Source organism: Hyperoodon ampullatus (assembly GCF_949752795.1).
Source record: "Hyperoodon ampullatus genome assembly, chromosome: 16".
NCBI lineage: Eukaryota > Metazoa > Chordata > Mammalia > Artiodactyla > Ziphiidae > Hyperoodon > Hyperoodon ampullatus.
In genome coordinates, this window is record NC_136929.1 from 38596917 (window position 1) to 38610356 (window position 13440).

Consider the following 13440-nt stretch of genomic DNA (forward strand, 5'->3'; position numbering starts at 1 on the left):
TGAGTAATCTGTGGAATTTTTGAGCTTCTTGATTGATATATATGTAAGACCAGATAATAAGTCAAAAAGTATGTTTATTACATTCATGGCATTTGTGCCATTTTATTTAACATTATAACATTTGGATACTCTCTGTTCTGAAAAGCTTGCATATAAATTTGCTTAGACTTTTCCATTCTTCTTGAAATCACAGATTAAAAATCCTGAACAAAAATTTCTGTAAATCATGTTTTTATCCAGACTCTAGGCCTCAATTTTATTACAGAATGTACAAATGTTGTTATTTATTTTAAAGATTCCTTAGGAAATCTCCAACAATTTCCAATTTGTTAACCTCTTCCAGTGTCTCTGCTCCATTTCTAACAAAGCCCATGTACTCCAAAAAGTCATATTGTTTATGGCCTTTGAAATGCATCACAATTATTTGCCAAAAAATTCTCCTTAAGTTTAAAAGGCTTCTGTGACCCTTACCTAACTGTCAAGTGACAGAAGGAGAGCAAGGTAGAGTTTCCAAGAAGATTCAAGTAGCATAAAAACAAGGGGGAATTTTCATATTGATTTTAATAATTATGTTAACACAAACTGTCCTTTTATATGGCTGTCTGAGGCCCTCCTTCTCCATTTCTCACAGCAATGGAAAAACTCTCGAGACATAGATACCATAATTAATTTGCCATTTTAATGGTAATAGAAATATACTAACATCATTTCTTAATTTTTCTACTAAACTCAAACTTTTTCCCTAGGATTGGAAGATTGTTAAAGAAACTATCCTATATGAACAACGTAGATTAATATTTTCAAATGTGTCTTCTTAAAAAACAAATTGAAAATGTGAATATTGTAATAAAAGAAGAAAATTTCCAAGGAAGGAACTAATTTCTTAGGATGGGAGAAGGATTTTGGAAGAAGAAAAAAGGCATCATCTAGAAGAGAGAGAGTTTCTTGTGGGTAGACACAAAACAGTGTCAACAACTTGATCTTTCTCAGATTGACTCAAGAAATCAATTTTTAAAATCAATTAGAACAAATGGTGCAGGAATTGCAAAGAAAGTAATGTGCTTTTCATTTGTTCTCTAATCCCTAACTCAGATGGTAAGTGTGCTTCTATTGAAATATGTACATGTATGTGTATATGTGTATTTGTATGTGTATGAATAATTATGTATAGTTACATAGAGATATATCTATTTACATAGATACATCCATACATATATCTATATATATACATATCTATATATCTCTCTCTATATATATATATCTAAATAGGTCTATTTATCTATCTATCTAGCATCCATATCTGTCTCTATACCTATCTTTATAGATGCATATATGTTTAATCATATAAATTTGCTGATATTTTACTATTTTTGACCTACAGAAAAGGCAGTTTCATTGCCGATCCAATAGTAGCTACTAGGTAAATTTGGTTAGAAGTATGGTAGCAATGCTGGTGTGATGGAATTAATACAGTCCTTGGCAATAAGACTTCTTGTTTTAATTCTACTATTCACAAGATTAAAGGTTTTGAGAGGGACATCTTTCTAGGACAGTTTCATCATCTGCAATATAGGAAAGTTCATCTAGGTCGTGGCTCTTTTCTCCTTAGCTTCAAATTTATTTACGCTCATTCATTAATTCACTCAATAACTATTTTGTATTTTTTTGATACTTAATGTGTTATAGGTAATTTTCTAGGTTTTGAGAGTACAGCAGTGACCAAATTAGGCAAAATTCCTTTATGAATTAGAATAAACACTGTATTATCCTTTATTCTTTAAGAATTACAAAAATATTCTCCCAAGAAAATACACTAAGTATACTATCCAGGACCTTATAATTATTCTGAATAAGAAGATCATTCTCTAAATCCTAGGATACCTGCTGGGTACTGGGTGTAGATCACTGTATATCCTAATACACTCTATACAAAGAAAGTTGGAGAATGCACTCAATTAAGCCACTTTTGAAAATCTACATCTCAAGATAATTCTAAAATCTGTCCAAAAATATTATCCGTTTCAATAAGAATTCAATAAGTAGGAGCAACAGTTGTGGTAAAGAGGTAAAACAGCCATTACTAAATTTTCTTTTGTTTTAAATTCAAGGTATGTCTTCTTCTCAGTGATCTCTAAAGATCTATCTATAAAATTTCCTGGTTTTACATCTTATTGAAATACTTTATCCTCTTGTGAATATCTGGTAATACTAAGACATTTTTTTCCATAACTACTAAAGTTGTTGAATCTAGGTTTGTACTCTGTGGCCTTCTTCTTCCCATAGATCTTTTTGCCTAGTAACCGCATTCATTGCTAGAGGTGTCTAGAGAACTAGCAGAAAACACATTCTCTTCAAAGACTGCATTACACACACTCACCCTGACTGTTCTTTCTCACACCAATTCTGACACCAATTAAGGGTTATTTTTTTCCTTCCTGGCACCAAATACATGGTGTCTTTTCCACCATCACTTCTCCAACTCTCTGACACCAACTGGGTATGCAGTAATTCAATTCAATTCTAACACTATCTACCTGGAGTTAACATCAGATCCCACAAGTTAAAGGACCCAATCCCACAGGACTGCTCCCACTTCAGATGCTATTCACCAATTCTGAGTCATGAGTATTTCTGGCCAACTACCTAAAAATAAATCAGGGGTTCCCATAATTACCCTTTAAATTTGATATTTCGCCAGAGAGACTCTCAGACATGAAGAAAGCACTTTACTTACCATTACTAGTTTATTATAAAGGATACAACTAGGGAACAGCCAAATGGAAGAGATTCATAAGACAAGATTTGGCAAGAGGAGTACAGAGTTTAGAGGTCCTGCCCTGGTGCATCATCTTCCCAGCACCTTGATGGATTCACTCACCTAGAAGCTCTCTGAATGCCACCATTTAGGGGTTTTTTTTTAATGAAGTTTCATTATGTAGGCATAGTTGATTAAGTCACTGGCCATTAGTAATTAAATCAACTTACAGTCCCTCGCCCCTCCCTGGAGGTTTGGGGATGGCAGCATTGAAAGCTCCAAACTTCCATTTAATGTTTGGTATTTCTGGAAAGTAGCTCCCATCCTAAAGATATCTAAGAACCCACCAAGAGTTTCCTCATTAGAACAAAAAAAACAAATTCCTATAACGCTTATCACTTAGGAAATTCCAAGGGTTTTAGCAGCTCTGTGTGAGGAACTGAAGACAAAGACTTTCTATGATACCATAACTGTATGTGTATGCAGAAGCTTTTTAACACAGCCCAATTAATGCAGTTACAGCCACACTAAAATAGAATAGTTTGGGAATAACTAAGATTCATAGTTTTTACCATCAAATGAGATGTAATTCTAATAATTGTCCAAATTGGTGAAAACAATTAGGTAATTTACTGACTAGTTAATAATCCTTGTACAATAAAAAATAATATGAATATATTTATGTTCTCATTTTTTTATAATTATACACTAATAATTATACCTTGATAAACTGCAAAAATAATTATCCTACCATTCCCTGATATCATTCTCAAGGAATTTTTTTTTCTCTATTCACATTATTATGTCAAATTATTTTATTTGGAAGCATATGGAAAAACTTATTTTAGAATAAGAGGAACTAGTAGTTTTTAATCTAAAGAAATGTTGGATTGTAAAAAGTGTTTTTGTATGGTAATCAATCTGTTCCTACTATTTTATAATAAAATGCTATATATTTAAAATGTATTATTTATAACTATTCTACATTTAGACTTTTTAAATGTCTGGACTTACTGTTCCAGAAAAAAATTGGTTTAATTTTGTGGATGTAAGACAATGCATGAATGTTTTCTTGATATGTTAGGTATATAAATGCTACCTAACAAAGGTGCTAAGAGTCTTCTTCCTAATAGAGAAGGAGGAGCAGTGAAGCCAGATTACATGAGTGCTGAGTTTGATGATAATGGACCCTGAGCCCTAGGAATATTAATGTACCTATATTGTTTCTGCTGTGATCACCAAATACTTCAGTTTTAGCCTTGTTAACAGTACTATTTCAAAAAGTTATAAGGCCATGGTCTCAGTCACTTGTTTCTAATGTAGTCATCAGACATTGATTTACTTGTTCATTACAGTTTTAACACACTCTGCCAAAAATTTAAATTTGCATATTTTTTTTTCCTGCTCTATCAAGGACTCTAGTAAAAATAGGTACTTTAAAGATACCTTTAAAAGAAGAGACACCTTTATCACCCATAAATAAATAAGTCATCTTCAAGTTACCAAAGGTAGCTTTGCTTTTGAGTGGAGAGTGTTGTAGAGGATGACTTAGAGTACTGAGAGAAGAAGATCCTAGGGTCATGGAAGGGTTCTCCCATCACATAAGACTTTTTGTCCTGTGAGAACCTAAAATGATAACTTCCCAGACCTGGGAAGAGTCTGGAGAACATGAGGGTGTATAGGGTTGAAGCTTTGGATACAAGAAATGGTGGTCACCTGAATAAATTGTAATTCACAATTTCAGTGCTAACAGAGAGCCTTGAAGTGGGCAATTTTGGGAAAATGAGAAGGTTTTGCAAATGGGCCTTGAGAGAGTACTCATCTCAGTAGCCATTCTAGGGGTTCTAGGCTTCTGTTGTTCTCTGGACCCAGTTACCAGTTGCTTTTACTGTCTTCAGTGTTCCCCACTGTGGTCGCTGCAAGATATAATGCACCTTGAAAAGCTTTACATATGTGAGCCAGGAAGTTTGTTCTTTTAATATTTTTCAGAGAGAATTTAGTTTGTCCTGCTGCCCTCTCCCCATTCCCTCATGGTAATTACTATGAGAGTTAACTATAAACTGTAATTCTTCTGGTTGTATTGAATTGGCAACTTACAGGGTAAGCAATAGGATCTGAAGTGTAGTCTGGGGCATTTCCATGGTATCCGGCATTGGAGGAAGGGAAAGTGCTTACTGTGTATCAGAGATATAATGAGGAAGATGAGAGTATCCCAGCCTGTGTGAAATTCACATTATGGTAGAAACAGTTGTTCTAGTTAGGCTCTTGTGGTTAAAAGGAACAGTCACTCAACTTATGTCTAATAATGAAGAACTTATTTTAAGAGTAACTGTTCAACTCAGGGAAAATTATTGCATAGTTAGGCCATAAGCAAATAAAAATCATAGTGTCACAGATGAATGAGAAAATTTAGAAACCTAAGTTTCTTCAGGAATCTAGGGCAGCACTGAGAACATTAGCTGTAAAAGATTGTACAGAATCATTAATAATTAGGTGCTCTGCTGTAATACCACTCTTGACCCTCCAAATTTCTGTTATTTTCCCCTTTTACTACACTCTCACTTTTTCTTCTCTCCACTGCACATAGATATTTGATTTTCCAAAGTAGATCCTTTTACTTATAACTTTTGCTTCCTCATAACTGTGGCATATCATGAATGTTTATGAACCTGGCTCTTCCTTACCAGTCATAAACTACTTCAAAATTTCCTTGAATGAATCCTTCTAACTTTATTCCCTGCTAAAAACTACTTTATCACCCCCGCATTTTCTAGTTCAAACTGCTGAAAAGTAAAATATAAACACCTAGTTCAACTGTGTTTTCTGTTCAGTCTATTGAACAGGTAACCTTGGACTTGGTGCTCATCCATCATCTGAATTTTCTCTGGCTTAAGGAGTCAGAAGTCAAGTGATTAAAAATGTGACTGTTTAGACTTTTCTTTAGTACTTAACAGTAAAAAAAAAAAAAAAAAAAAAAAAAAAAACTTGAAATAGTCGACTTGTCTCGTACAAAGGAATAATTTCAGAACACTATAAAGAGTACTAATGATAAGATAATGTAAAACATATAATGGGAACACAAGGAGGAAATAAACAACAAAAAAAAATAGGGAATCAGAGACAATATTATACAGAAAATATACTTGAGTCAGAGTTAAGTGGTCATTTCCCAGGTCATTAAGTAGGTGAAAGAACTTTTCAAAATGAGAGAATGTATGCCAAAGCAGAGAGATAGAAAACTCTGTTATATATTTGGTAAACCATAGTTTGTTTGGTGGAGAGAAGGTAAATATAGGAAATCTGTTGGCAATCATTTGTAGTAATAGTTTAGGCCAGATAATGGAGATCTTATATATCAATGGACATGATTATGGATTTTATTCTTATATATCAATGGACATGTTTATGGATTTTATTTTATTTATTGTATGGAAACTTAGAAGTGTTTTGTGTAGGTATGTGCTACAATCAGATATATGTTTTAGAAAGAGCATTCTGGTAATAAATGAGATAGAGTTGAAGATGGGCTAGATGAGTGATCCATTAGGAATCATTTACAATGATGCTGTGAAGAGAAAATAAGGGAATGAAACGGCACTGATGATTGGAATAAAGATGTAAGGATAAATGCTGAAGATTTTAAAGAAGAATCAATCGTTCTTTTCTCTGCAAAATCACCCTGGCAACTGAGACCCTGAACATCTATCCTGAAAACAGAGGACCAGCAAGACCTTGATTGCAGCTTAGTACAGTGGGACTCAGGTTTGCATGTCTTCCACACCACCCCACTTCCACTTTGGCTAAACTAGCCGAACCTCTGAGTTTCTCCATAAATTTCCTTCTGGCAAGCTTCCAGCATTTGAGCATGACAAAGGACTCTGTGTGCTTGAGAGCAAGGAGGAACCTGTCTGTAATTTAACTCCCTGGAATTTACTTTTGGTGGGGTATAGAGGTTTAGGAATCATAAGTCTGGGTTACCTGCATTAAAGAGGATTTATTTTATTTAATTTAGGCTTAGAAAATGATGTTCCACTTAGAGGGTCAGAAACAACTTTCAGGAAATATACAATGGTCTTTTTTTTTTTACCTTTAAATACAAGCCTATTTGAATTTCAGAAGTTCCTACTTTATTTGTTAGAAATTTGAATTTTATGTCCAAAAGCATAATTATCACTAAAAATAATGCACAACATCAACTTAGTTTTGTGATCTTTTACATGTTTCATTTAAATATAGAAGTTTGTATTCATGTTATAATGCAAAATGTTCACTCTGAAGTAGGACCTGACTCAATTGTCTCAGCCACATTCTTCCTGTCTTTAGGTGATTAAACTACATGTGTAAATTATTTATGTTTTGGATATCGGGAATTTATTTCCTCCTTACAGTGAAAACAATTATTAATATTTTCATTCTCAACAAGATAAAGGAATTTCAATTTTTATATTTTAATAATATTTGGATAACTAAAATGCCATATGTGTATGATATAACAGCAGTTTATTTTGAATGAAAAGGCAGCTGGCTAGCTTCAGCAATAATCACTATTATATGCATAATTTTTATGCCTTTAAGTTTTTATTTCAAATGTATGTTTGGGTATGTACATGGTATTGTCATAGATCAAAGAATTTTACTATGTCAGAAATGTTTAGAGGCTTCTTTTCCTCCTAATTAATCTCAGAAAGTTCATTGATTCTACATCTTCTCTGACTTTCTCTGCAGGAAAATGGAAGCACTAATATTAAGCTTAGTTTAATTAGAGTAATGGGCTAAGACTGAATTGCTGTAACAGCTGGTAGGATTCAGACTTTGCTTCTTGGAAGTGTGATTCACATAAGTACTAACAATAAAGGGTTATATGTATCCAGCATATATCAAAATCACTTTATTTGTAATACATCCCAGCCTGCTGGTCAGAGTTCTAACAGATTGTTTCCCCGAAGATATCAAAGGACATTTTATTTTTTAAAAGAAGATGAAATTTGAGGTAAAGAAAATAAATATGGATAGTCCCCTGAACTAATTACTAAATGATTAGTTTACACAAATTTGAAAATAATTTAAATATTTAACTTAACACTTTTAATTGATTGAGCTCATATATAGTAGAGAACAAGATAACTTAAATATATATATATATATATATATATATATATATATATATATATTAAAGAAATTCAACAAAGTTAAGGACATAACAGGGAATTAACAATGAGGTTATGATAAAAATAGATACCATAAATTCTGTTTTTGCCAGAAGTGGGCCGGAATTTTGACATTAACCAGTGAACATGAGAGGAGAAACCTAGTTATTTACAAAACCTACAAAATTCTTAAGATAAATGCTGAACAGTTGTTTAGGAAACATACAGATATTTCTGATTAAACAAACTTAGGAAGTGATACAATAAAGTTAACGTTCTTAACACTGTAAGAGTATTCTGTATGTAAAATTCATAAATGTAGTATAAAAATGTAATATAAAAATACAGTATAAAAAAGCAAAAAAATACTGGTGTAGAGTAATGAACAATGTTTCAAGGCCCAATACTGAATTTAACATTATTGTTTATTAGCTTGATGTTTTACCTGTATTCTTCCTCTTACAAATTTTAGTCTAACAATTTAAACTTCAAGATTTGGAATGACAACCAAAAGATATAAGCATTATTCTATTACATGAAGTTTTATAACAGGCAAAATGAATCAATAGTGATTTAAATTAGAACCATTTTTGCCTCTGGGGAGGTCTGGGGGAGGATGATCTGAGAAAGGGCATGAGGAAAGTTTTTGGATGATAGAAACAGTGCTTGGGATGATGGTTACATAGATGTATATGTTTGTCAAAACTCATCAAACTATACACTAAATTGGGTACATTTTAATATATGTGAATTATACCCCAATAAAGTGATTTAAAAACACAATTCCATTGTATATTAATTTAATTTATACTTGACTTATTTTCTACTATGGCACACTATTTTTCCATATCAAAATGTATTACATTGTAATTATTTTATCCTCCACGTTTAAAAAACAAATGATATATTTACTTTGTTTACCATCATATTCATAGTGACTGACTCATATGTTTTTTTTAAATGAAAATAGATTATAAGATCCCCAAGATTCTATTTTTATAGATAAGCTTGAAACATTTGAGCTAGCAAAAGTTTCTTTATTTAAAAATTAGGAGGATGCTATAAATGCCCTGCAACTTAACTTCAAAGGTCCCTGATTCCCAGAGGAGTGAAACATTTACAGTAATATGACTACACAGCTGTATGCTTATCTATTTATATTGAATGTATGTGTGTGATAGTGTATCATGGTATTAGCTTAATGAAACAGGTAGGCTTTATGAATATAATTTGATGTACATATGAGCTACCTAGACTAAATTGAAAATTGTGTCAAAATTGTGAATAATTATATTGGTATTTTCAAAATATTTTTGTCACTAGTTTGTGTATTGTTATCAGTTTTTACTTAATAATGAAATGGGAATAATTTATAGCTGAACTCAATGGTACTTAAATATTTACCCTCCCTTCACTTCTCCACCATGTAAAGAACTATGATATTACATTTCCAAGGCAACAGGGAGTGGTACTTTTCTAGGCAATCCCGGCAACTACCTTAGACCACAGAGCGGCCCCATTGCATGAGCAACTTTACACCTATGGTTTCACCTAAGAGAGACAGAATGGAATGTCACAGACCCAGAGGGAATTCTTGAGTATCTTAACATGTCTGGGCTTCAGTTATGTTATTTTTAAAATAAAGAAATTGAGCTAAATGTTCTTAAAGATCTCATTCAAATCTAAGTCTCTATAATTCTGCTATTTTATCATAGCTTTCTTTTTTTTAAGATGTCAACCTGAAGGTTAGAATTGATATGAAATATGAAGAATGAGATTATCTTTTAAACACTTAGGATGACATAGTAATGACTTTTAAATTTTTTTCTCACGTATGTCTCAGAAACGTTGTCTCTACTGAATGCACAAGTAATGACTTAAAAAATGGCCCTTTGAATAATTTTCTCTCAACCTAAAAGACTTTAAGTAATATGAAGAATTACGACCTTTTGATCTTACATATGTTCTACTTCATATTATTCTTTTTCTAAACATCTTTATTGGAGTATAATTGCTTTACAATGGTGTGTTAGTTTCTGCTTTATAACAAAGTGAATCAGCTATACATATACATATATCCCCATATCTCCTCCATCTTGTGTCTCCCTCCCACCCTCCCTGTTCCACCCCTCTGGAGGTCACAAAGCACCGAGTTGATCTCCCTGTGCTATGTGGCTGCCTCCCACTAGCTATCTATTTTATGTTTGGTAGTGTATATATGTCCATGCCACTCTCTCACTTCATCCCAGCTTCCCCTTCCCCTTCCCCGTGTCCTCAAGTCCACTCTCTATGTCTGAATCTTTATTTCTGTCCTGCCCCTAGGTTCTTCAGAACGTTTTTTTTTGGTAGATTCCATATATATTACTTCATATTATTCTTAAAATCCAGCACAATAACTACAATTTATTAGTACTTCCTTGATAGCTATACATTATTGTCATAGGAGAAGAAACAATCAATTGAGAAAACAAATATCATTGTCATTTGTGCTATAATAATTACCTCTTTTATGACCACTTTATAAGCATTTTATACTAAACATTAAACATTTACCATTAAACAAGAACATTAAAAATGAGAAATTAAAAACCTGTATATTTTAATAGATATTATTGCTTCAACCCCAAAGTCTCTTCCTCATGGTTTTGTGTAAGGCTTTCAATATTAATAGCTTGTAAACACACAAAAATTCTTAGCAGATGGATATCCTGTTCAGTATTGAGTACCTTATTAATTATCCAAGAAGTTGTACGTCTAGTTACAGGATCAAAAATGTCATTAATCATTAATACTACTTGCATAAATGCATTAGAATAAGCATTTACTTCTCACAACAGAAACACCAAATGTATAGAGTACCTCTGTTTAAAAATTGCTTTCTCATTTCCACCACTTAAAATTCAGTTCACATTTAATCCTCAAAGCTATATTCTACCACAGGAATATTGCCTTCATTCTATCCTTTCAATAAATCAATTTTAATGGATATTTAAATTACTTTCTAACATTTTATATATACTTTTAATTGAACATTTTTTCCAAAGATAATATCTTTAAACTATATTTCAAAAAAGTGTAGGTTTGGTACACCTCTTAGAGTCCTATAAATCTGTAAGCACTTTCAAATATAATAAAAGGATTAGGAATTTGAAGGCTATGGCCTGGGAACTGAGGTAAATATAAAGTATAGAAGAAGCACTGACACAATTTAGGACAAGTGCTTCATTTTATAGATGAGGAAATTGAGAACAAGTGACAATGTGGCCAGTTCAAGTTCACACATGTAATTAGAATAAGAGCTAACACTAGAAATAAAAGTCCAGACTCCTTGGCAGTGCTCTGCTACAGCATTAAGCTATTATACAACCTGTATAATGTAACTTCAAACCCACTCTACTTGAACTGTGTAATTATCTAAAATTACTTTGCTTATGAAAACATAACCTTAGGGCAAATTGTTTTGCCATTTTCTAGAAGTGTAATCGATGCTTCTTAAATGCCAGACCAGACACAAGGAAAACACAGGACTCCTTGTGGCCACAAGGAAGAAATTTTGTGCAATTTGTACAAAACTTCAATTTTGGAATTTTATTTTTATTTGTATGGAATTAAAAAATACAGCAAAATAATTTTGAAAATATCAGCTAAGATGCATTATTTTAAAAGTGTTTTTCATTAGGTCAATGGTGGGAATAACAAAGTCTACAAGTGTTTGATCAATTTGACTTCCTGGAAAATCATGAGACTGAATATGATTCTGGGAAAGACTAACTAATAAGGTGATTAATTTTTCTCCAGTATCTTTTTTCCACTTATTCTGACTTATTCATACTGCTGGTGGGTTTCTCTAAGATATTCTTCTCATTACTAACCCATTCCATTCCTTCTTTAATCTCTGCCATATAGTAAAGATCCTAAGACACATCTCTGTGATTACTAATCCCCTGTAGAAAGAATCAATAAAGGAGGCTCAAGAGATAAGGCAAGCTCTTTAGAAGTTCTGACATTAGCATAGGAATTTGGAAAGATGAAATAATTATGAATGGAAAAATCTACATATGTATAGGTAGAAGATGGTAGATTAGATAATGATAGATAGATAGATAGACATAGATAGATTTTAAAAAATCATATAACTCAGAAGCTGTAAGAAGAAAAACAAAGTAAATTTGACAGACTATTAGTATTGCATTGTTAGGGTTTAGAAAGTGTTGCCTGAGATGCTTTTGCAGAAAGGAGGAATCTGACTTGTAAAAAAGACTTAAGGAAAAACTCCAGAAAGGACCAAGGTATTACACAATACATTTTCTGGAAGCACACAATATATACGGGTTATCCAGGATATGGCTTATTTCAGCTAGTTAAAAATGATTAAAACCGGGAATTCAGGAACTAATGTTAAATTCTGCTTGAAAGGAACAATTAGAAAAACAACATAATCTCCCCACGGATACACCAGAAATACAGCTACACGTGGAACAACTCCTACAAAACACCTACTGAACGCTGGCAGAAGACCCCAGACCTCCCAAAAGGCAAGAAACTCCCCACATAACTGGGTAGGGCAAAGCGGAGAGATTCCCACACAGAGGAGCGGTGCCGAGCGGCACTCACCAGCCCGAGAGGCTTGTCTGCTCGCCCGCCAGGGCGGGCGGCGCTGGAAGCTGAGGCTCGGGCTTCGGTCAGAGCGCAGGGAGAGGACTGGGGCTGGCGGCGAGAACTCAGCCTGAAGGGGGCTAATATGCCACAGCTAGCCGGGAGGGAGTCCGGGAAAACTCTGGAGCTGCCGAAGAGGCAAGAGACTTTTTCTTTCCTCTTGGTTTCCTGGTGCGCGAGGAGAGGGGATTAAGAGCGCTGCTTAAAGGGGCTCCACAGACGGGCGCGAGTCGCGGCTGAAAGCGCGGAGCCCAGAGACGGGCGTGGGACGCTGGGGCTGCTGCTGCCGCCGTCAAGAAGCCTGTGTGCGAGAGCAGGTCACTGTCCACACCGCCCTTCCGGGAGCCTGTGCAGCCCGCCACTGCCGGGGTCCCGGGATCCAGGGGCGGCTTCCCTGGGAGAACGCATGGCGCGCCTCGGGCTGGTGCAACGTCACGCCGACCTCTGCCGCTGCAGGCTCGCCCCGCACTCCGTGCCCCTCCCTCCCGCCCGGCCTGAGTGAGCAAGAGTCCCCGAAGAGGCTGCTTCTTTAACCCTGTCCTGTCTGAGGGAAGAACAGACGCCCTCCGGCGACCTACACGCAGAGGCGGGGCCAAATCCAAAGCTGAGACCCAGGAGCTGTGAGAACAAAGAAGAGAAAGGGAAACCTCTCCCAGCAGCCTCAGAAGCAGCGGATTAAAGCTCCATAATCAACTTGATGCACCCTGCATCTGTGGAATACATGAATAGACAACAAATCATCCCAAATTGAGGAGCCAGGAGTCAGTGCTGTGCCTCTGAGGTGGGAGAGCCAACCTCAGGACACTGGTCCACAAGAGACCTCCCAGCTCCACATAATATCAAACGGCGAAAATCTTCCAGAGATCTCCATCTCAGCACCAG